At 34.8% G+C, this 26,636-nt stretch overlaps 1 long non-coding RNA gene across 1 annotated transcript in view; it reads left to right on the top strand.

Moving 5' to 3' along the window:
• The first annotated feature begins 8,731 nt into the window (after nt 1–8,731).
• The window catches only part of LOC149228579 (uncharacterized), a 100,028-nt gene continuing 82,123 nt past the window's right edge, over nt 8,732–26,636 (top strand). Inside the window, exons 1-2 of the long non-coding RNA XR_016247216.1 lie at nt 8,732–8,864; nt 25,429–25,501. This is a non-coding gene — a long non-coding RNA (uncharacterized LOC149228579). The remainder of the gene's footprint in view (nt 8,865–25,428; nt 25,502–26,636) is intronic.

Here is a 26,636-nt window from a genome sequence, read left to right as displayed (position 1 = left end):
CATCCATATCTGTTTCGATGACTTTGCAAAATCAAACAATTTTCATAATTCTATTGTACAATGCAAAATATTCTCTACAAGACTCCTGATCCTAATAATGTTTCTTATCACTGGCATTATTTAGAAGTAATTCCTAGTTGGATTCTTGATCTTGCTTGAGAAAGTATTGAACTAAAAAATACATAGATTGAAAATATCTCACTTACAAGCCTTCAATATGAAATATTATTTCCTTACAAAAATAATGTCTTCATCACAGAGTACATAAGAATATTAAGAGGCAATTAGGATTCAATCTAGAAATTTTCAACATTTATGAAAAAACATATCATTTTTGGTGTTATAATAAAAGCAAGAATTTTGTTCATGCTGCTAAATGTACAAGTAAATATTGCTCATGTACAAAGTGTAAATATTTTAGGAAAGGGTTTTATTTTAATAAAAACAATGAGGTTGTTAAAATCCACCCTACTAAGTTGAAGACTTAATTTAAAAAGTGAAAAACTTCTCCAAAGTATTTAGTCTATTATATTTTTAATAAAAAGGGCATTGGGATAATTCATGCCCCCTAATGGCTAAAAGAAAACATTGACAAAAACTAATGGATATTTTTTATTTAGCTTATGAGCCAGAAGAATGGCAACATGTATCTCATTATAGTTATGATGATAAATATTTTTCTATCATAGAGTCTTCTTCAGATTCTGAGACTGAGTATCTTTAGGAAAACTTGGCTGAAAATTCCATTGTTGATGATTCTAATTGCTGTAAAAAACATTATTTTCTATCTAACTATTTAATTTTCACTAACGTTTCTTCTCTCAAGCATCCCCTTCAACATTTGCAACAACTTCAAGCATTATTTATTCCTAGTGAATTTGTTTTTCTCAACCTAATCTTAAAAAGTCAGGAGCATGTCATGGAGTTTGAGAGGAAGTAGATCACAATCTAATTATCAGGCCATTGTCTGTACCAACAATTTGTAATCTTATTCGTCCTATTTTAGGAAGAAATTTTTGCCTTAATGGTTTATATATGTGTCCATTCTTGGGAAATGTAATTTCTGAAAAATCAAATATTATGGGAAGAGCATTGCCTGGACCTACCACCATGCCTCTAGACTGGTAGTAAGCTTTGGATTAAGGGATGGCATAGTTGTGGACAAAAATCAGAGACAAACAATATTATGCATATGAGAAATACCAGATCGATGGGACATATCAAAACCTGAGAATCGGATATAGGATTGTAACAATTAATTAATATGAGGATATGCTAAAGAAACTTGGTATCGAGGTATAATTGATGACCAAACAAGGACATTATGTAGAGGGGCGTCAAAACAACCAAGGAAAGCATCTATAAATTTATTGTGATGGGAGTCAATTACATAAGTGAGGCAGGAAACATTATGTCTAGGGCGGACTAAAGGATTAACATTGGATTAAACCCAGATGCACATATTTATACCAATGATGTATTCCCCATTCAATATCTTTAGCTTTAATAAGAGGAATTTGATATATTGGATATGACAAGGAAATGGGAGTGTTGGTTGATATAAAACAAAACATATTTACTGCATGGAATTAGAACATGAGAAGATCATAAATTTTTTCAATTGCTATAGAAAGGAGTTTCCAATTAGGATTAGGATAAAACTCTTGTGCAATAACTATGATATCATACAATTTATCTTAATAAAGATTATTAAGAAACCTTGGAATCCAAGATGTGTCTTCTTTAAAGAGGTACTTTCATTGAATTCATAAGAAGAACTATTTCTTGAGATTTATTCCATTGGGGCTCTTTACACTGTGCTATGTAAGTAGGAAAATAATCCTATAGAAGCAAGAAATAAATGCACCTCCAAATAGGAGCAAAAAATTAATACGAACCTTCTATCCTTCAAATGTCCAACTCCTCAACAATAGCCTACAACAGGTTCCTCAATTTCAAGTTTACTTCCAGTCTTTCACATCTCCCTTACTAGAAAATTGAAACACATCACTCAAATACTTTTGATACAATTGAAGAGATAAAATTAGGTTTCAACAAAGGCTATAATATGAATTTTATAGGATCTTAAGATAGATGAACAACATATCAGGTATCGAGACATATGAGAATAGGATTTTGAAAGTAGAAACATGTAAGGTTTATTAGTTTAAATATCAACATTATAGAGAATCGATGTGCATTTTAACCTCAATGTTCTCAATTGAGGAAAGAGGATATAATACACTTCTGAATATATAAGACTCAGGGCACCATATTGACAAGCATCAAAACACACTAATACACACAGGAAGACACACTGACTCTTGAAGACTCTTTGGGATGTGATGCCTGAATGAGGAGGCTCGTACCTTATTTATATGAATTATGAGGAATTGGATGAAGAATCTAGAATTACTATTGAAGATCCTTTCTCTAGTGAGAGACAAAATATGGTGCAACCTATCTTCACATATCTTTACCTTTTTCAAAGAATATTTTAACAATAGTTGATACATAGTCATCATTGAACAACCCACGAAAATTGAATATTTACATAGTGGAGTTTTCCTTTTTGAACAACCCATGGAACCAAATATTTACACAATGTAGTTTTTTTTTGTCTAACAACCCATAGAACTGAATATTTACACACCGAAGTTTTAATTTTCGGACAACCCAAAAAACAAAATATTTTAAATATTTTTTTGTAAAATTATATAAAACGTGGTCCATAATACTTTCATATTTTTGGATGATGAAGAAGTAAGAAGTCACGTGGATCATTGAGATCGCTGATCCATGATGGTGTAAACATATTAAAATTAATGAAAATTGTTGATAAGTACGTTATGGGAACAAATTCTTCTACAAGAACACATAATTCTCCATAGAAATAACTTCAGATTTTGAAGTGAAGAAAACTTGGAGGTTCTTCATGAGTTAAATCCAATTTTGATGTGATGAAGTTCATCTGGAACTGGAACCATGCATTGAATTGGCTTCTTCCTCCATATATTGATGTAGAAGCTATATAAATTGGGGGCTTGTGAGAGAGACTAATGACTCATCTCTAGGACAAAATCTATACATAAAAAATAGAAACTAAGGAATCCAAAGAGTTATTTCTCCATAGGACATGTATACTTGGACACTCTTATATTTCTTAATATATAGAAACAATGTACAAAATTTTGTATAGCTAAGATAAGGATGGGAAATAAAAATATAACTAGTATAGGGATTATGGGCATGACTACAAACTAGCCTTAGTTCCCTATAGTAAGGATCTTTTATCCTTATGTTTATCCAATAGGATAGAATTTTATGTAGAACAAAAGAAGGAAGGCTATACATGGTTTCAATGAAACAAGAATCTCTTTATGAGATGAAGGATAAAGTGTTTTTGCATATTTGCACACTCCTGAGGCATACATACACACTACTCATTTTGTGTGCTTGTGCAGAAGCACTCCTGCCATACTTCATGTGAAGAATCTATTTATAAAATGAAAGGAATCTCTGCATTTGGACGATGTAGTTGGGGCAGATTTTTTATTTTCTTCTTGATGATTTGGACTGCTTTAGAAATTTATTATTCCAAGCAACATGAGGTTTTAGCCATTGTTAAAGGCATTTGACATGTTTTTCTTGGTTTTCATAAAAGTACCTTATATAATTTAGACTACCAAGGAATCTTTGTAGTTGTTTACGATCCTGAATTTCATCAAGAAAGTCTTGCAAGGATTTTAATACATGGTCCTATAATTAAAATTTCCCCTCTATAAGAATAAGACCAAGATACTCAATTTTAGTTTGGCTTATGAAAATTTTTGAATCTACTTTAGAGTGCACTAAACCATGTTAATAAACTATGTGGTGTAGAATTATTAAATGATGCTGATGCACTCAAATATATTTAGAGCACACTTATAAATCATCTATATAAATGACAACAAAGCCAAGATCTCCAAATATGTGTTCCATCCTTTTCTAGAATTCAAATGGAGCATTATTTAACCCAAAATGCATCACACGAAATTGATTGTCCAAAAGGAACTACGGAAGTTATTTTAAATCTATATTTAGGGGAAATCCCTATCTGCCAAAACCCACTTTTCAAATAGAACTTTCTAAAGATATCATTCTGCCCTATATTTTCAAATCACCATTCTTTAGAAGGTAGTGGATACTTGATTGGTAAGAGCACATAATTTAGATCCTTTTAGTTGATCAATGATCTTTTTTCCCCTTTTTGGTTCAGAATGTTATTTCACATAGAAGGTTGGATAAGTGTAAGGCCTTCTGTTGAATTCAATCAATTTTATTTTCAACAACTCATTAATTTATTCTTTACATGGCTGTAATTCCTATGGACACATTAAATTTGTTGAGGCATTTTGAGGTCTTCCATGGAAATCTTCTCGATAGTGTACATAAAAAAAGTACTTTTCATGGTACCAAAAGGCATCTGGATAATGAGAGGTACAATCATGCTAGATCTTTTTCTGCTTAAGAGAATTTTGTTTTTCTTTAATTTGTGATTCTATCCATTCTTCTACCATCTCTATTTGACAATATTTGGTGGATGGTAGGGTTTCTTGGTCTGATGGAGACTTATCAAGATGTTGGTTCGAATTCTGCTATGATGGAATGAAATATTCATAGGTTTCCACCATGGTGGGTTTCTCAAGACTTCGAAGTTGATATTGAAGCCAAATAATGTGGTCTTGATATCTAAGACACAAAACAAACTCACCAAGAGTAAGTGATGCTTGAAGATGTTGTAACTGTTGAAAGGAATACTTGAGAGAAGAAATGTTAGTGAACATGAAACAATTAGATAGAAATAATGTTCTATACAAGAATAAAAATCATCATAAATGGAATTTTGAGCCAATTTGTGCTTAAGGTAGTCAGTCTCAAAATATGGTATTTTGAGCCAATTTGTGTTGAAGGTACACAGTCTCAAAATCTGAAGTAGACCTTGTGATAGAAAAATTTCCACTGTCAAAACTATAATGAGAGACCTACTCCCATTTTTCTGGATCATAAGTTGAATTAAAAATATCCATTAGTTTTTGTTGGTGTTTTATTTTAGCCTTTAGTGGGCATGTATTAGCACAATGCCCTTTTTTCTTGCAAATGTAACACACTAGATACTCTGGAGGAGTTTGTTGCTTTTTAAATAAAGTCTTCGACTTAGTATGATTTCATTTTTCAGCCTTCCAACTTTTATTAAAATAAAATCCTTTCCTAAAATATTTGCACTTTGTATAAGAGAAATCTTTACTTGTATATTTATCAGTACAAACAAATTTCTTCCTTTTATTATTACACTCAAAGTGATATGTTTATGCATAAATGTCATAAATTTCTAGACTGAATCCCAATTGCTTCTTAACTTTCTTATGTACTCTGAGACAAATACATTCTCTTTGCAAGGAAAGAACTATTTCATATTGAAGGCTTGTAAGTGAGATATTTTCAATCTATGTCTTATTTAGTTCCATATTTTCTTGAACAAGATTAGCAATCCAACCATGCATTACTGCTAAATAATGTCATAGATAAGTAACATTATCAGGATGGAGAGTCTTGTAGAGAATTTTTTTCATTGTACAATAGAATTCTAGTAATTGTTTGATATTGCAAAGTCGTTGAGACATACAATTGAGCAAGATGATTAGTTGGAGGATGAGTAATACCACAAAATTCTTCAACTAAGGCTTTGGGCAATTCCTCTATTGGTTTATCAGACTCCATGGCACATATTTTATCCTCATGGTGGAGACTATCCCACCACATGCAAACTATACTAGTAAAACCCCATGTAATTCAAAGAGCTAATTCTTTCCATGATATCCTATTCTTATATTGGTAATTTTGTGTCATAGCCCATACATTAAGTCTTTGGATAATAATAAAAAAATCATCCTTTTATTTGTAACTCAAATTAATAATAAGACTAGGGTCTTCATTTTCTTTGCTCCATGTAGGATAATTATATGTATTAGAAGGATCATAAGGGGCTCTGGAACTAGATCCAAATTTAGCTTTGCACCATTTTCCCCAAGATTCAAAAGAATATTGAGCTTTATCTTAGCTTGTTGTTCTAGGAATTTTAACATCAAAATATTCAAATCCATTATGCTCACATTTTATCTGAGGTATTCTGCACTTTAAGAGAGTTTTTTTTTCTTTAGATAAATCTATTGTGGGCTGGATTTTTATGGTTTTCTCTTGGAGTCGACTTAGCTGCTTTAGGACTAAGATTTTATAATCCTTAGAACTAGAGGGATAATGTAGTTTTACGGTTTGTTGTTCAAACTCACTGTAATTTGGAGGGGAAGCTGGATCAGTGGATGACAAAGTATCTTTCAAATCAACAAGGGCTGACATAATAAGAGCCAACTTATTTTGGATATCCTCTATACTTTCTTGATGTTGTTTTTGTAATTCATTGATAACATTTACAGTGGGATGTAATTGAGCATGATGTTATTTTTTCATGATGACATCATTGTCCATATCATCAATATTTTGTTCAATACAGAGAGACTAGTAATTGTTATAATTCTATAGTTTGATAACTTCAAAGACTCTACTTTTGATGGTTTTCTATAATACAAAAATTCAAGATTTGACTCTAATTCTTTGTCTACAAATTTTTGGGTAAAATTCCTTGGACCAAGTTTTATTTCTTGAAAATATATTATATTTTTAGCTTCCTTCTCTTTAGGTAGGGCACTGGAAAACATTTTCATTTCATTGGTCAGAATTATAATCTAAATTCATTCAGGGTAGTATGAATGTTTCCAATTATGACCATTTGATATAGATGGAACACATTTTATAATTTCAAAGATTTTGTTTTGTGTTGGAGGAGAGACACTTGAAGGATAGGATTTAGATGCTTCCAAGAAAAATTTATAGGTAGAAGAAGGAAGTAATCTGTGACTATACATGGGATATAAGATCAAAGTTAGAGGTAGATATATCAAAAGTAGAGTAATTGTTTTTGGATTGTGATTGACATAATCCTAACAAATCAGGGGCATGTCTTGGAGTTTGAGAGGAAGTAGATCACAATCTAATTACCAAGCCATTTATTGTATCAACAATTTGCAATCTTCTTGTTTCTATTTCAGGAAGATGCTTCTGACTAAATGGTTTATTTATATGTGTCCATTCCTTGGGAAGTGTGAGTTATTAAAAACCAAGTGTTATAGAAAGAGTGTTCTCAAGACCTACTAACACGCCTTCAAACTGTGCATGAGTAGTATGCTTGGGATTAAGGGTTGGAATAATTGTTGTAGACACAAACTAGAGAAAGACAATAGTATGCAACTGAGAAATAGATCGATGGGACATATCAAAACCTAAGAATTGGATATATGATTGTAGAAATTCATTAATGTGAGGATTTATCAAAGAAACTTGGTATCAAATAATAATTGATAACCAAACATGGCCATTATGTAGAGGGGCCTCGAAACCACCAAGTAAAATGTCCGTGAATTTATTCTGATGAGATTCAATTACATAAGTAAGGTAGGAGACATTAAGCCTAGGGTGGACTAAAGGATTTACAACAAATTGGATTAAACCCATATGCACATATCTATGCCCATGATATATTCCCCATTCAATATCTTCAACTTTAATAAGAATAATTTGATATACTAGCTGTGACAAGGAAATGGGAATATTGACTAATGGAAAATGAAATAGATTTGCTATGTAGAATTGGAACATGGGAAGATCATAAATTTTTTCAACTTCTATAGGAGGGAATTTCCAATTAGGATTAGGTTGAAACTCTTGTGCAATCATTCTAGTATTGGACAATTTATCATGAGAAAGCTTATTAAGAAACATGGGAATCCAATAATGTTGTACCTTCTTTAAAAATATACTTTCATTGAATTCATAAGAAGAACTATTTCCTACCATTTCTTCTATTGGGACTCTTAACATTGTGATATGCAAGAAACAAAGTAAGCCTAAAGAAACAAGAAAGGAATGAAGCACCTATAAATATGAGTACAAACTTCATATGACCTTTCTGGCTTTTAGACATCCAACTTATTGGAAATAGCCTATAACAGGTTCAACAATTTCACATTTACTTCCAGTTTTTCATGTCTCCCTTACTAGATAGTTAAAGAACAATTCTCAAATACTTCTGAGGCAATTGAAGAGATCAATTCAAGATTAGAGAAAAAATAGAACTAAATAAGACACGGATTGAAAATCTCTCACTTTCAACCCTTCAAGATGAAGTAGTTTTTTCTTTATAAAAATAATGTCTTTGTTGCAAAGTACAAAAGAATGTTGAGAATTAATTGGGATTCAATCCAAAAATTTGTGACATTTATGCAAAGATATCAATTTGGGTGTAATAATACAATAAATAAATTTGTTCATGCTACTAAATGTATAGGTAAAGATTTATCTTGTAAAAAGTGTGAATATTATAGTAAAAGATTCTATTTTAAGAAAAGTAGGAAGGTTGCTAAAAGCCACCCTACTAAGTCAAAGGTTTTATTTAAAAAGTGTTGAACTCCTCCAAAGTCTTTGGTATATTATATTTGTAAGAAAAAATGGTGTTGGGCTAATAAATTCCATTTAAAAACTCTTGTCCAAAAATTTAGATCGTTTAAAACTCTCGGTGTAAAGTTAAAAAAGTATAAAATAGAAAAATTCGGGTGTTCACAGTCATTCGTGTCATCGCCCAGGAAAACCTTATCGCAAAGTTGGTCATGGGAAATTTTTAGAGAGCGCCATCACCTGCCAAGTTTATGGTGGGTATTTTATAGCTTCCATTACCAACAACACAAGGGCTTTGTCATCATCTGCATAAGGTAAGAATGCCCTCACCTGCCAAGTTTTTCGTGGGTAGTTTATAGCTGTCATTACCAGTGACACGGGGGCTTTATTATCATCTGCACAAGGTATGAAAATTTCTACGACTTTAGGGGTGTCCATGGAAACTACCTTGTAGATTGTAGCGGATGTGTCCAACTAAGAATTTCTTAAAATTATGTTTGAAGTCTAATACTATGTGAAAAATATATTAAATTATTGTGTGCCATACACAACCCATCAAATGGGCCTATAATCCACAGGTCCCAGGATTGAAACCTTGCTCTAATAAGTTCAGATGTGGCTTCCATGTGCTAGCTAATGATTTTTAAACAACCCCGTTACTCCGCATTTAGTCTCCACGCCTCTGCAAGAAGCTGAACTAATCCATATTCCAGACTATTAACTTGTATATGTTCCTGTTTTACTTGGTTTTCTACAACCTCGTCTTGTAGATATTTCGCCTTTTTTCAAATGCGTTTTCCTCTTAGGGATGTTTTGCTATTCTATCCTTTTGCAATGGGGTTTCCTTGCAGATCTCCACAAGCTGGAAATGCATTTTTTGACCTTTTGATAACATGCCTCACAATTCTTTGGTGCTCAATAGAAGTGTAAATACAATAATTTCCATTCCAAAATATTTAATTCGCAGTGTGATATTCTGTGGGTTCTTAGAATTTGCGTTCTTGCAAATTTCCACATCAAAGATATGTGATCTGCCTCATTTGTTCATCCTCTTAACTCACATGTTGAAAGACACGATTTATGGGTTAGGTTCTACAAAAAGTCAGAAGGGAAAAGTTGCTCTCCTCTAGTAGTCCATCTTCGGTCAATTGGAAGTCAGCAACCCTCACTTCATTTTCATACAAGTTCACACACAACAGTGAAATGTATTAAATTATGTTTTAAGTTTAATATATCATGTGTGGGAATTAAATGAAGTGTAAAGGATAACTACATTTTTTCACAATCACCTAAGTTATATTTAATTGACATCCACAACATAGTTATAATTGATTAGCATATAATTTATATTCTTCATTGAGTGGATCTTATGGTTAAGAACATGTGCTTCTTCATGAGAAATCATAGGTTCAAACCCAAAGAGGGTAGAGTATGTACACCTCTAGCCCTATACAACATTGTGCTTACATTTTTTCTTTCGCCATCACACAAGAAAAATCTTCATTTCCACCCTTCTTGTCATTTGTATTACAATATGGAATGCATTTTTATGAGAGTTGACTTTGTTCCTAAGCAAGAAATTCCTAACTTCAACTTCTCAAAGCACTTCTTGACATCTTTATTTGTCAATATCTTCTGTTGGTTGTCCTCTTCTGGTATTATCCATTGTACAAGTCAAAAACTTATATACTAAAGGATATGAAAGGACATCACTACCCTTGTCTTGAAGAGTGGAAAACTTTAAAAAAGGTTTGCCAATATTTAAGATTAATATTAATAACTAGTCTTGAAAGGAGGTTTGAAACCATTATGTATCTGATCTAAATTATCCTTGTTCTTATCCTTCCAATAATTTTGATAAGTCTCTCTACCCTTTAAGATTAATATTTCTCTTGAAAGGAGGTTTGAATCCATTATGTATATGATGTAAATTATCCTTGTTCTTATCCTTCCAATAATTTTGATAAGTCTCTCTACCCTTTATTTTCTCATATAGGTACTTGGCCTTTCTAATGTTTTCTACTAGAGTCTTGGATTCATCAAATTGAATTTTTTCTTCATAAAAGGATGGGAAACAACTTAAATACTTCTATATTTTCACATCCTTCTCATTAAGAAAGACCACATACCTCAACAACTCCAAGAACTTCCTTTCATACTCTTTTATGGTCATATTTTCCACCTTGAGTTTGAATAACTCCATCTTCTTGTCATAGTATCATTCTAAAAGATATTGTTGCTAAATATACTTCTTGAAGTTCTTCTAAGAAATTCTTTTGTCTTTAATATGATTTAATTTCTTCAATTGGTTATTAGATGATAAACAAAAATCATGGCCTCTAGATTAGATGAGTAACTATGCAACTAAAAATATCTTCTAATTCCAACCAACCAAATTTCAACATCATCTCCTCTCTTGTTTTCACCATCATTTTTTGGTGGCTTAATCTTCCTAAACTCATTTGAAAATATATCCCAATTATGTATTCTTATTTTTGGACTCCTGGGATACTCCTTGACTCTTCAGATGCAGAATAATTCTTGGCTAAATGTGTCAAGACGAGTAGTGATGTATTTGAGTTATACTAGGAGCTAGAAAAATAACTTGAAAGAAAAAAAAAGGTATCTTGTCTACCTCTTCTCCACAACCAGGGCATGAACCCTTTAATGCCACTAAGTTTTTCCTCCAGAGGCCTTGTAATGCTCAAACTAAAAAATGCATTCAAAGAAGTTTGTCATATTCCATGTCATTGTCAAATGATTCGTAAAGGCTAATGAAACTCCTACAAAGAGAGCATTGTTAATGAAATATATAGCTAATATAAAACCATCTCATCTTCAATAAAGATTGATCATCATATTTTCATGCCATTGAGATAAAAAGAGAATATACACAATATAGACCTCTAAATGTTTGCAAGACCACTCTACTTTATTTTCACTACAAAGAAAAGAATTTATAGACCACTGGAATGGTTATTGTACGATATAAAAATTTCTTAGAGATGGATGTTTGTTCATTATAAAGGCTCATTCCCTCCTCTGTCCAACCCTTAACAGGCAAACAATCACTATATACAACACCATATAACAACTAAGTTGTGGACACTAAAAACGATTTCTGACATGCACCATAACAATGAACTCAAACAAATCCACATTGACCTCTACCCATATAGATATTTTTCTAAAACCAAGGCTTTGATAACACAATATAATATTCCCAAATCCAAGCTAGGTCATGTCATGATACATTTTTTTTTATACCAACCCTTTTCTAGCATTATTATTCTTTCATATTAAATAATAAAAATATTTAAATCCATTTAACTTTAATTCTTTTCGAATGCCAATCTTCAAGATTAATATTAATAACTATTCCTCTTCTATATAGGAATAATGAAATTTAACAACCCCTCCAATGGCTCTTTGTTAGGAGGAGTTGTGTTAGATTCCAACAAACATATTAGATGACATTTCCACGAGTCTTCTAGGCATACTATAGGTACAAAATTGATTTCTAGTAAACATGTTCAATTCTATGCTATAAATTCTATGCTTAACATGCGAACAATCTTCTTTGACACACATTTAATGTGAACAAATATCTTTGTTGATAGGTGCATTAGTCTTGCTTTAGGTTGGAAGTAATGATTTTGAGTACACTGCCTTCAAGAAACAACCAAATTTTTGATAGAGTTGGTTCAAGTAAAATCTGAATATAAATCTTGAAGTGAGATGTTTAATGCATGAAAATTTATTGCACGTGTCTCATACTTGTGATTGACAATTTTGTGTAAATTGTACAACCCTTGCATATAGATCTATTGATAGGGCTTCAGGAACAAGTATACATGATTATAATGGGTCTTCTTCGCATGGTAGAGGTACATGCTCGATTTCTAGTTAACATGTTCAAGTCTAGACAATATATAAATTTAATATTTAACATGTGAATAATTTCTTCTTTCACACACATTTAATGTGAAAAAATATCATCATCCATAGGTGAATGCTCTCAGCATGAGGATGGCCATGTTGATTCTCAGCGAGTCGTCCAAGAGAATTCAGGTGAGGAGCATACTTAAATCTTGTTCAAGATATTTTTAATGTTAAAAGTTATCCCATCTCTCATACTTATGAACAATTGGCAATTTGATGTTTTGTACAAGGCATAAGAGCTTTGAGTTTGTTTGTCCAGAAGGGGAAAATCGTCCTCCAAATGATCACTTAGAGAATGAGAAAGTTCATGGACCAAGTAATTTTCAATGTAGGAATTTTTTGAATGCGAATTGTCCAAGTGAAATTAATTTATATCTAAATAGTGTGTGAACATTTATCATGTTACAGGGTTTGATCGTGCTCCTGTGGGACATCGTCATGGTGGGAGAGGTTGTAGGGTCCAACAGTATGCCCACAATCAAAACTATGAACCTATTTACCCCCATCCTCGAGATGTTCCTAAGGAGGTTCCTTGGGAAGACAACATCTCCACTCTTACTCTTGATGACTTCAGGGTGCATTCAATGAGATTGCAAAATGAGCTAGAAAATAACAATCTCTCTAGTTCTACTAGAGATTGTCTCCAAATAATTTTGCATAGTTTGGAGAATCTTGTAGCGGCGTATCATGGGGTTGGACCAATGATTGAGGTTTTTTATGACATGATACATAGGAGGAGAGCATCAATTATGGGTAGGAACTCCTTTAAATAAGTGAAAGAAAGGGTCACTAAAGAAATGGCCTTCTCATTGTTTGACTTGTGACTTGAAGATAAAAATCGTTTGAAGGTTGCAAGATTTAATGACCCTAATATTGCATCATTTCTTTATCAGAAGTTCATATATGCCAAACGCAAAGTTACCCAATAATGATGAAGTGCCACAATATTTTGTGAGGATGTTGTATCCCTAGTTTTGGGAGCACATGGATCAAAATTATAGAGATACAGGATCTGAATTCTATGGAGCTGGGAAAGGTCATACATATGAATGACCTGATGCTATGTGATATGTTGCATTTATGGCTCCAGAACCTCATTTAGCACCTCGACCACCTAAAGTTGTTTCATTTTGAGATGAATTAGATGTTGCATCCAACACATGAGCTCAAAGAAGGGAGAAGACTAAGGAGGTTGTTCAGGATGTTTTGTGGGTAGTATCAGTTGGATTAAGAAAGAGGAAGTGCTTAAAGGGTGAGGAGAAAATTACACCATTTGTTAATGTTCTGGATGAGGTGCAGAGAGAGATGTATCGATAGGATCTCGAGATATATTTTGGAAATAATACTGGGGGGGGGCACTGAATTAGTATTATTAAGTAAAATATTTTTCATTCCATAATCAAATTTGTATACGCTACTTCAGTTAGTGAAAACTGCGTATATACGCAACTGTAATTAAGGAAACTAGCGTATAACTTGCATACTTATAATTTAATTTATTCATCAGATGTTGATCATTAATATGTGCATCAGAACCATATAAGCAGTAACCAGGTATAGTAAAACAGAGCAAACATTCACACACAAGAACGAAAGATATAAGGTGGAAACCTAATGTGGGTGAAAACCACCTGCTGCAATTCGTCTCTATCTTCTTTTAATAAGAAACTTTTGTTTACAATGGTTCTGTACTTGTGCAGTCTTATACCAGTATGTAGGCTTCTACCTGTAGAAGGCTACAACCTTCTCTTTTCTTCCAGGGACCACGTTTCATAAATTTTCAGACTGGATCCATCAATAACAATAATCAATCATCAAATAAATCTGCATCAACCAATCTCCTTTGCACCAATCAAAACTGAATCAACCAATCACTTCTTTGAAAGATGTAACCAGAATATAGTAACAGTAACTAGAAACCAATCCTGAACTCAGAACACTGCAACAATAAATAGAATTAGCTAAAACATATATTCATGAGATGTACGCTACTTCAATATGTAGAACCTACGTGCATACGCTGCTGTATTAAGGCCAACCTGCATATACGCTATTTTGAATTACCGAACCAGCGTGTATATGCGCCTTTGCTACGCTGAACCTGCATACAGATCTATAAAAGATAATCTTACCCTTTTTAGTTATTCAGACATCAGTAATACCCAGATCATCAGATTTATAGATCAAGTCATGTGCTAAATATAACAGATCAAAATCACACAAAGATACTTCTCTTCAAGCCTTAAGATCTTGACCCATCAATAGAACTTATCCTTCTCCTTGCGCTCAGGTTCCTCCTTGATTCAGATCCAGCTATGCACCATAACCCAATGACCAATATTCTAGATCTTTCTCTTCATAAGATATTCAATCCTTGAGTGTGCCTTTGCCTAATGATCTCCTTACCCTTTTATAGTCTTAGGCCTTTCTTCAATACCATGGTCCAAAACCACTTAGAACCAATACTTGGGACCCAATACCTGGGTTCAACATTTCGGACGAGATACCATGGTCCAAAACCATAGGTCCAAAAACCAAGGACTAAATACCATGGACTAATAAATAAGTTTTCCCACATGTACGCGCTTCTCCTTGCATGAAAGTGCATGCATACGTATACACGCCTTTTGATCGGCTATCCCACGTGTATACGCAACTTTGTCAATAGGAACCTGAGTATACCTTCTTTTCCTTTATTCTAAGAGCCTGTGAGCCTGAGCTGTCATCTAAGTGATTTTCCAAGTAAGTTGCCATCAAGGACAATACCTGTGCCATAGTGCCAAACCTGTGTCATAATGCCAATAATCTCCCCCTTTGGACTTGATGGCAACCCCAAGATACTCAAAGTCATTCTTTCCCTTTTTCATCAAGGGAAAAGGGTTATGCTCCTCCTGAGTACATTCTGAAATCTTTGTTCTGCTGTGATGTCCATGCTCCCCCTGACTGTAGGCAAGGTTTGCAAAAGAGATGTTCTTCAAGAAAGAACATGACTCTATACATCATAAATGACCTTCCTATCACCAAAGATTCATACATACATCCATCTCCCAACCAAGTGGGGATTGAATCATCCACCCAACCAAGTGGGGATACACCAAAAGTTAACACATGATAAAATAAGAACATTACATCATCCATCCCAGGCATAGTGGGGAAACCAAAGTAGGCTGTTACATGACCTTGATAATAAAATAAATACATGACATAGAGACTAAATATCTAAGACAAGACTATGATAATCATCAATAACTAACATCAACAGTGTCTGTCAATCCTCATCCAGACCAACAACCATGATCTCCCTCTGCACCTGTTCCACCTGAACCAAAACCCGCTGCGAATTTGAACCAAGATCTTCTAAGATAATGCCAACAGTGAATTGTTAGAAGTATATGCTCCCCATGAACCTGTGCTAGATGGTCTCTGTCAAACGCACATCAGACTCTTTTCATCCTGAGTTTGGCCCACTTTTTGTCTTCAACCAACATATATGCGATTGTATCCATAGAAACCAGCGTATGTACGCAGATACACTTCATAAAACTCGCGTACAACCACTGTTCTCTGAAACAGATAAGTGTCAATAGCAAGATGATGCATCAACTAATCCCAACTTCTGTCTGAGGTATTCAAATGTCTCCCTGGGCAGCGGTTTGGTGAATATATCAGCAACCTATTCCTTGGAGGGGACATGCTCCAATTTGACCTTTTGTTCAAGCACTTGTTCTCGGAGAAAATGATACTTGATAGGTATGTGCTTGGTCTTGGACTGCATGACAGGATTCTTTGAAATGATGATTGCACTTGTATTATCACAAAAAATGGAGATAGGTGGAGTACAAGTGATTTGAATGTCTTGTAATGTTTGCATCATCTAAAGGAGTTGCGTGCAACAAGAAGCAACAGCAACATATTCTACTTTAGCTATAGATAATGCAATTGAACTTTGTTTCTTGCTGAACCAAGATACTAATCTGGATCCCATAAAGAATGCAACACCACTATTGTTTTTTCTATCATCCAAGCTTCCTGCCCAATCTGTGTCTGTATATGCATGAAGTGTGAGATCTGTGTCTCTAGGATACCATAAACCATAGTTTTGTGTTCCTTGAAGATATTCGAAAATCGTCTTCACTGCCTAAAGGTGTGCTTCCTTTGGATTTGCTTGGAATCTTCCAACTATTCCCACTGCATGCATGATGTCTGGTCGGGTACTTTTCAGATAAAGAAGACTACCAATCATGGATCTATAGGTTAGTTTATGTACTGTTGTTGATTCATCATTTTCGTTGAGCATCCTGTTACCATAGGAGTACATACTAGTTTCGAATCTTCCATGCCATATTTCTTCAAGATCTGTTTGAGGTACTTGGTTTGTGATAGAAAGATACCGCCTTTGTTTTGTTGGACTTGTAAGCCAAGAAAATATGTGAGCTCCTTAAGTAAGGACATTTCAAATTCTTTCTGCATCACCAAAGCAAAGTTTTGACTCATGGTTTCTTCATTACTACCAAAGATGATATCATCAACATACACAACAAGTATTAGCAATTTATCATTGTAAATTTTTATATATAGATTGCTATCTGTTGATCCTTTTGAAAAACCTTGTTTATGGAGGTATTTGTCGAAACGAAAATACCAAGCCCTTGGAGCCTATTTAAGGCCATAGAGAGCCTTTTTGAGTCTGCATACAAGTTTTGGATCATTTCCAAGGATGAATCCATCTGGTTGCTCACTGTACACTTCTTCTTCTAAGTCTCCATTTAGAAAGGCAGATTTCACATCCATTTGATATACTTTGAACTCCTGAAATCTAGAAAGGGCAAGGAACATTGTTATGGCATCAAGTCTAGCAACTGGTGCAAAAGTTTCTTCAAAGTCTATACCTTCTTGTTGAGCATACCCTTTACAAACAAATCTGGCCTTGTTTCTAATAACATCTCCATTTTCATTCAGCTTGTTTTTTAATATCCATTTTGTTCCTATGACATTCTTATCATTTGGTCTAGGAACCAACTCCCAAGTGTTATGCTTTTCAATTTGCTCAAGTTCTTCATTCATGGCCTTGACCCAGCATTCATCTTTGCATGCTTCACTTACATTTCGTGGTTCAATGGAGGAGAGAAACGCTAGAGAGCTTAAAGCTTCTGAAATAGTTCTTCTTTTTTGTACACATGCCCCTTTCTGCCCCAAAATTTGAGTCTCTGGATGATTCTTCTGGACGTACCTGGATGGAGTCTTTTCTTCTACCCTTATCTGTTCTTCTGGTGCCTCATAGGTTTCTTCTTCATCATTAGTCTGATTTGATGTTGAAGGATAGTCCTCATCATCTTCGAAATCTTTGGATTTTACCTGCCTTGGATTGTTTCCTGCTTCATCAATCACTACATCAATACTTTCAACTATTTTTCCGAGTATTTTATTGTAACACTTATATCCTTTACTTCGGGAAGAGTAACCAAGGATAATGCCTTCATCTGTCCTAGGTTCAAACTTGCCAAGGTTTTCATCAGTCCTTTTGATGTAACATTTGCTTCCAAAAATTTTGAAGTATTTTAATGTAGGAGTATTACCATACCAAAGTTCATGAGGAGTTTGAGTGCTGTTTACACGGACGTTTGTTTTGTTGAGAATAGTAATGGCAACAAATGAAGCTTCACCCCAGAAGGTTGCGGGAGTTCCAGGCTCATCAAGCATAACACGAGCCATTTTTTGAACTGTTCTGTTCATCCTTTCCACTACTCCATTTTGCTAAGGAGTCCTTGCAGTAGAGAATTCCCTTCTTATTCCAAGTTCTTCAAAAAAGTCAAAAAATTCATCCGAGGTAAATTCCCCTCCTCGATCAAACCTGAGGCATTTGATTTTGCGATCTGATTCATTTTCAACCAAGGCTTTGAAAGCTTTGAACTTTTCGAAAGCTTCATCTTTATGCTTCAGAAGTCCTATCCAACACATCCTAGAAAAATCGTCAATGAACAATATAAAGTATTCTTCTCCACGAGGTGATTTTTTCCTTGATGGACCACATAAATCAGTATGGACAAGTTCAAGTGGCTTACTAGCTGATCCTTCCTTCTCAGGGAAATGAGTTCTGGTTTGCTTACCAAACTGACATGATTTTCATATTGTATTGTCTGGAATTTTGATGTCAGGAAGATCACAAACAACCTGATATTTGCATGCTTTCCTTATTTGAGGGAAGCTTAGATGCCCCAATCTTCTATGCCATAGCCAATGTTCATCATTCTTGCTTAGATAGCATTGTTGTTGTCCTCCCTTGAGTATGTATAAATTATTTTGAGTTCTTATGCCTTTGACCATTGTTTCTTCTGTATCAAGCTCACGAACAATACATCCATTTGATCGAAATATTACCTCATTTCGTTGATCACACATTTGGCTAACACTCAATAGATTATGCTTTAAGCCATCAACATACATAACATTTCCTGCTTTGACTTTTTCTTTCAAAATAACAGAACCTTTACCTTTTATGAGTGCAGGGGTGTCATTTCCAAATGAGACCTTCCTTTCCTTTTCTAAGGCACTATATGACTAAAGTTTTTCTTTATCACCTGTCATACATTTCAAGCATCCACTAACGATGTACCAATGGTTTTCCTATCCTTCCACATATAATGCTATACCACATCTTTTTGGTTTTGGTTCTTTCTTTCTCCATGTTTTGGAACCCAATGAAGCTCGCTCCTTCTGAGATGTTTGCTGAAACCTACCCCTGCATTCAGAATCGTCATGACCGAAGTTGTTACAAATAGAACATTCTATTTCATTTTCAAGAGCAGAAAAGTTATTGTAGGTCATTTTCATGATCCCAATCACACTCCTTTGATTTCGTGCTTCTCTAGTCATGATGGTCTTGTAGGCAACACATTGAGAAGCTTTGTGTCCAAAGTTATGACAAGAGAAACATTGGCCATTAAAGAAATTCCTGCGATTATCAAAGCTATTGACCATGTGATTGTATTTTATATTAACATTCATTCTTGAAGCAAAATGATTTACCTGCGGTTGGTTGTAGCTTCTGTTCATCCTTGAAGTAGATTGACCTCAATTTACCTGGAGATCTGGTTTATGCCTTTGCTGACGATAGTCAACCTATTCACTTGTCCTTGCTACATCAAGATAACTTTTGGAGGTGGATGGCTTCTATGCTTGAGATGCTTCTTTAGTATATCCAAGGCCTGTCTTGATTAGAGGAGAACACTGCACTTTGATAATTTCATCTAAAGTTTCAAATCCTTTAGCAAATCTAAGATTAAGAGCTTTTGTTTTCTCAATATCTTTTCTAAGTCCCACAATTTCACATTCTAATTTTTCATTGTGTTTTTTTCTTTTCAGCAAGTTGGAATGTTAGATTATCTATGATCATACTCTTTTCTTCTGAATATATTTTAAGTTTAGAAATTTCTTCATAGAGATCATCTTCATCTATAGCATCCAAGAAATCATCATCTTCAAAAGCCATCGAAAGTCTATAATCATTACCATGTTCATCTTCTTCACTATTTGAAAGTCCATCATTGTCTTCATGAGTATAATAACTCTTCTTACTTACCGTCTGTTTTCTGCTCCATTTAACCAATTCCTTACCTCTATCAAGCTTATCCTTATGAGGACATTTGGCTGCATAGTGACCGACTCTTCCACAAGTAAAGCATTTGAAAGGTAGCTTACCTCTGAATCTTCCAGATCCCCGTTGAAGGTTCTTGACAAAGTTTTATTCTTCCTCTCCTTCTAACATATGTCCTGACTCATTGTATTCTCCTTTTCCTGAAGTTTTTAATGCGGATTCTCTCATGTTTGATGGACCCCCTTTTCTCATTTCAAAAGCAGTTAGAATATTGTGTAGCTGTGACATAGTAATGCTCTGAAGATTCTACTTTTCTTCTATGGCAGAAACTTTTGATTCAAACTTAGAATACAAGGATCTTAGAACCTTTTCAACTAAAGTAACTTATTTTATTTCTTCACCCAAAATTTTCATGCAATTAACAATCTCATCTATACGTAAGAAATAATTAGCCACACTTTCATCATTGTGCATTCTAAGAGTTTCTTATTGAATTATGAGAGATTGTAGTTTTACACGTTTTACCTGATCGTCTCCTTCATAGCTTAGAATGATCTTGTCCCATATTTCCTTGGCAGTTTTGAGCTGCATAACCTTGATGAATTTTGATTGAGATAGACTTCCCAATAGAGTATTGACATCCTTTGCATTTGTTTCATACCGCTTTTTACCAACCATATCTGTAGGAGTTGCTGATGGAAATGTGTATCCTCCTTCCACAATATCCCAAAATTTTGTACCCAGATATTGAAGATAGGTTGTGGTTCTTACCTTCCAATAGATGAAGTTGCTCCCATCAAAGATAGGTGGCCTGATGGATGCCTCCTTTTCGTAGTTTCTCATGATGAAAGATCTTCCTTCAAGCGATCAAGCTTCTTCTAAAGGACCTGCTTTGATACCAATTGTTGGAAATAATACTGAGAGGGAGGGTTGAATCAGTATTATTAAGTCAAATATTTTTCATTCCACAATCAGATTTGTATACGCTACTTCAGTTAGTGAAAACTGCATATATACGCAACTGTAATTAAGGAAACTAGTGTATAACTTGCAGACTTGTAACTTAATTTATTCTTCAGATGTTGATCATTTTTTTTTTGTAAGCTTAGGTAGGACCTTCTCATTTTCAAGTTTTTACATGTCCGTTACTCACCCCATTTCAGGGGAGGGTAGCACAAGAATCGAACCCAAGATCTCCGGTTCGGTGAGACTTCATTTCCACGGCCATTTCCACTTGAGCTACCCCATGCAGACTTCTTCAGATGTTGATCATTAATATGTGCATCAGAACCATATAAACAGTAACCAGATACAGTAAAATAGAGCAGACAGTCACAAACAAGAACACAAGATATAAGATGGAAACCTAATGTGGGTGAAAACCACCTGCTGCAATTCGTATCTATCTTCTTTTAATAAGAAACTTCTGTTTACAATGGTTCTGTACTGGTGCAGTCTTATACCGGTATGCAGGCTTCTACCTGTAGAAGGCTACAACCTTCTTTCATTCTCCAACTTCTCCTGGAAGGGAGCTACAACCCCCTTAGCTCTTGTACTAGCTGAAGTACTAGTACATAGGTGCTGACCTACAGAAGGCTACAACCTTATCTTTTCTTCTAGGGACCACATTTCATAAATTTTCAAATTGGATCCATCAATAACAATAATCAATCATCAAATACATCTGCATCAACCAATCTCCTTTTCACCAATAAAAACTGAATCAACCAATCACTTCTTTGAAAGTTGTAACCAGAATACACAGTAACCAGAAACCAATCCTGAACTAAGAACACTGCAGCAATAAACAGAAGTAGCTAAAACATATTTTCATGAGACGTACACTACTTCAATATGTAAAACCTACGTGCATACACTGATGTATTAAGGCCAACCTGCATATACGCTATTTTGAATTACCGAACTAGCGTTAATACACGCCTTTGCTACACTGAACCTACGTACAGATCTATAAAAGATAATCTTACCCTTTCCAATTATTCAGACATAAGTAATACCCAGATCATTAGATTCATAGATCAAGTCATGCACCAAATATAACATATCAAAATCACACAAAGGTACTTCTCTTCAAGCCTTAAGATCTTGACCCATCAATAGAACTTATCCTTCTCCTTGCGCTCAAGTTCCTCCTTGATTCAGATCCAGCTATGCACTATAGAAATTTTGAATAATATGACACTTATTCAAAGATATTATCCCGATTATACACTATTGCGGAATACATGCATAATACATAACCTCCTCTACATTGATCATCAATTTAGCAGCATCAAAAACAATGAAACATCAATCGCATGCACACATTAACACAATATGTAACCCGGGGAAGGATTACAGCTAAAAACCCCACACTATCTGTATATTAATGATTGAGACATGTAACAATACATAGTACAATACTCCTCTGAAGTATCCAGCACTATCTCCACCTATTACACACAAAACTAGCTCAGATACAAACAAGTCACAGGTTCAAATCTCCTCCGCTGCTTTGCCTGCCTCCACTGCACAATCCAAAGTGAAAAACACGTGAGCACAAGCTACAATTGCCTTGATATTGGCCCACACTATGCAATCCTCATTGGCATTAACTCAATCCCTGCATGTGCAAATCGCATGCACAACTGATAGTCACAACTCACCCTTTCACTGACCTCTAACACCTATCTCTGTTGAACTGTCCATGCATTGAGTTAACTGATGTATTCTTTAGTTGCTTTATGAGTTAATAATTAGTGAATTAATTAACAATCAATTCACACAACTCATCACTAGTGTATTCTTTAGTTAGACTAAATACAACTAGTTCAACCAAGTCAAATTGAACACAACTCCATCAACTCCACATCCAACTCCACAGAACTCACATGCATGAGTTCTAACTGAAGTCCTCCATCCAATAGCTCAACTAACACATAAGAAGCCACGTGATTCCTTTTGTCAGCTGCATGTGCCACATCCGTAGCTCGAACTGAAGTGCTCCAAGAGAATAAGATAATGTTTAGAGTCCAAATATTACTATTAAGGGCTAATAATATTTGATTGTTTCTATTTTTAGCCCGGCAGTCTAAAAATAGACTCTGATCACTCCACTGTGAACCAAAAATAGAAGTCCATCTGTTTTTCCCAACATGACCAATCATCCATAAACAACATACTGCAACTCATAGACTGTGATCCATATGTCTAAAAATAGACATGGTCTAAAAATAGACTTTGCGCCAAAAATAGCCTGCGGGCCCACTTAGTGAAGGCGACTCCTTTCCACTAAGCTCCATCATCTTGTTGCATTTTCAACATGCACCATAACCCAATGACCAGTATTCTAGATCTTGTTTTTCATAAGATATTCAATCCTTGAGTGTGCCTATGCCTAATGATCTCCTTCCCCTTTTATAGTCTTAGGCCTTTCTTCAATACCATGGTCCAAAACCACTTAGAACCAATACTTGGGACCCAATACCTGGGTTCAACATTTCAGACAAGATACCATGGTCCAAAACCATAGGTCCAAAAAACAAGGACTAAATACCATGGACTAAAAAATAAGTTTTCCCACATGTACGCGCTTTTCCTTGCATGAAAGTGCATGCATACGTATACACGCCTTTTGATTGGCTATCCCACGTGTGTTGGAGAGGTAAATCCCCTCTACGGATAGAGGCGATCCCTACTAGCCCAGAACGGGTCTAGCAACAATTAGTCAATGCTACTATGCAAGTTCATAATTGCAAATAAAAGGTAGGCAATGAAAACCTACTTGGATTCCAACGCTAATGTTTGATAAAGAGACGTCGCCCTCGCTCCTTCGCTTTGGCCGGTCACAATCCTCCACGATCCTCGTGAATAGACACCTGCACACACAAAGAGAAACACAAACACAAGCGTGAAACCTAATAAATGCAATTATACATCAGTCAGAAAGGACATAACTCACATTAACCATTACAAAGACAAATGAGAGTGGAACCATAATAGTAGTCATCTATTATTAATAATCAACAAAAGAGAATACAACCAATGTTATGACGTTGAGTCCTCCTTTGGCTGGGTGCTCATCTACACAAGTCTTGCAAAGCATGATGGGATGGGGAACAAGCCTCTCTCTCTCTAGTAACAAGATCTCCTTACTTAGATTAAGCCTTATGGACACAAGGAAACCTCTTGCAACTCTTCTTGATCTCTTGATATCTTCCTTACAACATCAACATTACCACTACCATTACTACTAGCTTGCTCAAGGTATGGAGACAAGCTTTTATAGATGAAGGAGGGAAAGATAAGATCAATCACATTAATCATGGATTTGGCATTATCACTTGGAAACTTCCATGGAAGGGTGGCAAACTACTTCCAATTCAAGGAGATTCGAAGCCAAACCATCCTCACCTAACATAGCTTCAGTTGGTGAATGAGTTGGAGAGAACTTTCGGAAGTTGATTTGTTAAAAACTTTGCCCAAGTAGGTTGGCGCGATTGCGACTCTGGGACAGAGCGCCAATTGGCGCGCCCTCTTTAGAGGATTTCCCTCATTGGCGCGAGCAGTACACAAGGGACCCGCGCTAATGCAAAAAGGGCTATTTTTATGGGCAAGCTGCAGGAGATGTCTTCAGGGCACATGAAGCTTGTATTCAGAGGGGAACAATGCAAGTGGTTTCAAGTCTTGTCACTTCTCACAAGTCCCGGGATGAGTCCTCCAAGGTGCAGGAGAGGGATAATGGGGACGGTGACAAACGGTGACAAATTACTGTGTAACAACGTGTATACGCGACTTTGTCAACAGGAACCTGCGTATACCTCCTTTTCCTTTATTCTGAGAGCCTGTGAGCCTGAGCTGTCATCTGAGTGATTTTCCAAGTAAGTTGCCATCAAGGACAATACCTGTGCCATAGTGCCAAACCTGTGTCATAATGCCAACAATATATGCAACATCTTGTAGAGATCATGTGGAGTAATCCTTGGATCACGATAGTCATAGCCTTGGCGAGGCATGTTCTAGGAAGCTATGATTAATGAACTATAAAATCACACTTACAAGATTAGCTATAATTCATGTTACATATAAATTTATTATGTTGAACTATATATACATTTTGTCTCCAAAAATCACTTATATATTTATTCTAATTTATGCAGTTTTCAACATTTTTGAATGACGAAATACTTAAACAAATGGAACAATTGTTGCTTAATGAACTCATTGATGTACATAAACCCTAAGTATTACCATGTATATAGATTTTTTTCTTCAAATTGTGAATGAATTAAAGTCACATAAATTTTATGGTGTTGCTCATACATTTTATGTTCACCTTTTAGGTTAGTAGTAGACATGAAAGAATCGATCAGGAAACTAAGCCCAAAGGAGATGGCACAAAATCTACACAATATGGTATTTTCATACCCTAGTAGCCTATTATCCATCTAGTTGTTTGGACAAATTTTCTTAATATTGATTGTAAAATCTAATTAATGGTATGTTATTTTAGAAATCCCATATATGACATGTTTGGTATTTATTAATTTCTTTTGATTAATTAAATTATGTTCTTGCAATTTAATGAGATTTCTCTCAAGGTATGTGCAATACAAGTTCATGATGTAAGTGTTTTTCATTTTTATTTGAAGGATAAAATTATAGTTTCCCATGTTGCATTAGGTGATCCGTTGGTCTATCTAGATCTCATAGATGCATGGTTGCAAGCCAATTGTTCTATGACATTCATTTTATATTGTATTACTAGAATTTAAAATTCATGTTTATGTTATCGAGTGACAACACTCCTGTTTTCCTTGAATTGAGAGATGGCCTTGATATTTATTTTATTAGAATGGAAACATCTCCTATATCATAAACTAATAACCTCAATGAATTCCATGTGCTTGTACTTCTAATAAGTCCGTAATCCTAGGAGCTCTTGTTGATGCCTCAAACTTCTCCATTTATTTTTATTATGGAAAAGGAGTGGTAAGTATCACTCCACATGAATAGAAGAAGCCATTTATATTTGTATGGAACACACTTCTAAACTAATTGATGACCTATGATTATCATCCTTTGCCATGCATCCAATTTTATTTTCAAGCTACTTCTCCAATTAGAATCATCATATATTATGTGAAGAAACTTTGACAATTTTTTTCTCCTTCTTGACTCTCTTTTTCAAGTTACTAGCTATTCCCTTCAATGATCAAAGCCTATAATCGGTTGTTAGCTTCCATTAATGAAATGAATTTGAGAGATTTTGGTTTCACTATTTGGTTTGTTTCTTGTGGAAGGCTAGGATAAGTGCTAGACAAACATATAGTTTCATTGCTTGGTTTGTTTCTTGTGGAAAGCTAGGATCAGCGCTAGACTAGCTCTTTTAGATCACATGAGTTAGAGGAATGAGCTGCTATAATTTTCTAGTGGCCATAAAAGTAATTTCCAATGAGAATAGAGGGTACGTCAAATTATTAAAGAATTCATGTCATGCACCCAATTTTCTTTTCAAGCTATTTCTCCTAATTAGAATCATCATATATTA

This window comes from Pinus tabuliformis, chromosome J, assembly GCF_031772625.1.
Source record: "Pinus tabuliformis cultivar Carrire ecotype Pingquan chromosome J, CPIR1, whole genome shotgun sequence".
Classification (NCBI taxonomy): domain Eukaryota; kingdom Viridiplantae; phylum Streptophyta; class Pinopsida; order Pinales; family Pinaceae; genus Pinus; species Pinus tabuliformis.
This window is presented reverse-complemented; position numbering and strand designations above follow the sequence as displayed.